The sequence below is a fragment of the Ambystoma mexicanum genome, chromosome 6p (assembly GCF_040938575.1).
Source record: "Ambystoma mexicanum isolate Mex_15411 chromosome 6p, UKY_AmexF1_1, whole genome shotgun sequence".
Lineage (NCBI taxonomy): Eukaryota > Metazoa > Chordata > Amphibia > Caudata > Ambystomatidae > Ambystoma > Ambystoma mexicanum.
Genome location: NC_090935.1, coordinates 415,892,054 through 415,894,865, shown reverse-complemented (window position 1 = coordinate 415,894,865; position 2,812 = coordinate 415,892,054). Strand labels below are relative to the sequence as shown.

The following is a 2,812-nucleotide window of genomic DNA, read 5'->3' as shown; positions in this document are numbered from 1 at the left end:
CTAAAAAAGAAAAAAAAAGGCAAACCTTTTCTTTACAAATAATGAATACAAGTTATTTTATACACAGCAATACATAAAATGGCCTTTTAAAATGCTGACCGACATTTTCTGGCAGGATCTGCTTGATTGAAAAAACAACCTAGTGGTTTAAGCTGAGAGTCTGCAGTGCAGCCATTGCGGCTGCAATGTATTACACTGCTTTGAGAGTGGTAGAGAGAAAAAGGGAAAGAAAATATGTATACCCCAAGCATTTATGTGGTTTGTTGGACATGAGTTACCCTGACTAACCGACTCCCCTCTAAGATCTACCTCCTTACGCTACACACATCCAACAAATACGCTCCCACAGATGGCCACCACAGGGCTAGCCATTAGCGAATTAACACTATCCGACCCATGACTAAGCTCGGTAATAAGTACACATATAGTTTTCAAATGATCGTTTAAAAAAAAGATCGATTTAGAAAGACTGCTCTGTGACTGCACTGAGCGGCCTTTCGAAATTGATCTGTCAGCCCCTGCGATGCACACGAGTGCACTCAGGGGCTGACAGGCACTGCGCGAACGAGAGTCGTCGCGGGATTGTCACGTGAGTGTGCTTTTGTTTGTGTGTGTCAGAAAATGAATGTTTGAGAAGGGGAACGAGGGGTGGCAAATGCTATTGTTTGTGTGGGGTGGCAAATGCTATTTGTGCGTGTATGTATTGAGGAGCGGGGCGTCAAGGAGGAAAAGAGGGCTCAGGGGTGATACCCCTCTACCATGTGCATTTTGGGCTTTTTGAGGGCCACACATAATCGACCAAAATAAATCTGTCTTTTTTATGTGCGACCTACAAAAAGCAGAAAAATGACATGGGACCCTAAATTGACCTCTTTTGCCCTTACACACACTTCCACAATTGCAGCTAACTAGACCCACTGCGCTGTAGTCTCTGAAATCGTGGGGTCTTCTCTGTGGTTAACATACTCCAAAGGTTTTCCACCAAAGCTATAAAAATCAGTTTGGTTTGGGTCGGAAACACCCGGTTCCTGTGTGCCAATCGACACCACATATTTCACATCTGCCTGTCCCACTAATGACTCCCCTTTTCTTAAAGAACCAAATGCACCAATGCCACCAATAGTGGCAGAAGGGCACTGTGAAGAACCTCTTACAATACAATACTGTTAACACATGCACATGTGGACTGCTGCAAGGCCTGCCTAACCAATACTGTTAACAAATGCGGCCTACTGTGAGGCCTTCCTTGACAATGCTGTAAACACATGAAACCTATTGCGAGGCCTGCCTTGCCAATACTGATAACAAATGTGTGAGGAATTTCCATCTGGCAAGGGAACGAAGCCCTGGCTTTTTTGATTGTATTAGTACATAAAATTATGCATGTAATTCCATCTACATAAGGGTAATCTGCAAACCAGATTCCCTTTGACGACCAGTCCATGCCAAAAGCATAGTGTACTTCTGTAACCTCCTGCATCAGTAGCCTGATTCGGAGAGCCTGCTCTACTCTTGGCGCAGAGCAGGTTGGAAGGTCACAAGATGCCCACTTCACAACCGCAGCGACAGCCAGTCTCTGCAGGGGCGGCATTTAAGATATGCCCCCATACCAAAACTACGATGATCATAACCAACCCATGCTGGTGACAGGGAAAACTCTAAATAAAGCTATGCCTAATTTAGGCATAGTACATGGCACTACTTATGATCATGGCCACCGCATTCCAATTGATATTGCACATGTGTCAGCTCCTGGGAGTCAGCTCTGCTGTGGAAGGTGATGTGCATTCTGGTCAGCCGGGGGGAGACTGCCAAATGGCAGGACAGGAAACTGGAGGACCCGGCCTCTTCTTTGATCTCTTTGTGAGGGCAGGTAACACACTCCGTCAGAGACAGCCTCCCAACAGGAAGCTGTCCTGGGCCCGGGAATCAAAGGAGCACACCTGTTCAAAAGGAGTAGTCTCACACCAAGGTGCTGAATCCCTAAGGCCTTAGTTCTTAGTTAGCTAAGGAAAAGGGCAGGGTTAGATTACACAGGAGTGCTATGGTGAATGGAAGGAGATTTTCACCATCTTTGTTTTCTCTGCCAATCTTCCTCTTTCGTGTCCCCTCTGCTTCCTCTGGAGCAAAGCACTTTTGGTGTGGCATCAGAAGGGCAAAGTCCACTCCATTCGAGAGCAGGGATTGTAACATTAAGGCAGGCTGACCTCAGGCTAATGGCACAGTGCAAAGATGTATGAGCAACTTAAGGAAATCTCTACAGTCACACATTTGACTAACAAATAATAGAGCACATAACATATAAACTTCTCTGAGAGTACAGAAACGCAACCCAAAATTAGACACAAGTAAGTCCTTCCTTAATAATGTTTGGATGACAAATTTCCACATGACTACCTCATGCAAATGACTCACATAAAGCACACAAAGGCTCATTTTGGAGTCCTTCGTAATTAGAAAGCGAGGAACTGTTATGTTTACACTTTTGTGTAAACGGGTTCCAGCTCCATAATTTTCCTCATTTCCACAGGTGGGTGCAAAAGGGAGTGTAAAAAGATGGTATACACGCTTGTAGGCCGCCCTTTTGCCCTATGCTGTGCAAATGAAGTAAATGCTGCCCGCCATGTATACGTGGCTAGCAGCGTTTACAATGGATTCCTATGAAGTCACCTGCTTTTTGCCAGAGTAAAAAAGCATACAGACTCCATAGGAATCCACAGCATTTGCATCCCATGAAAATCCATGCTGGCGCAAATGCTGCTCTTCATGCAACGGGAAGTTTTCTGAAATGGATGTCTGCTATTGCGTTGCC

General features: G+C 45.2%; 1 protein-coding gene across 1 annotated transcript in view; it reads right to left on the bottom strand.

The window, feature by feature from the left end:
- CCDC152 (coiled-coil domain containing 152) overlaps positions 1-2,812 on the bottom strand; it is a 692,008-nt gene that overhangs the window by 663 nt on the left and 688,533 nt on the right. The window lies entirely within an intron of this gene.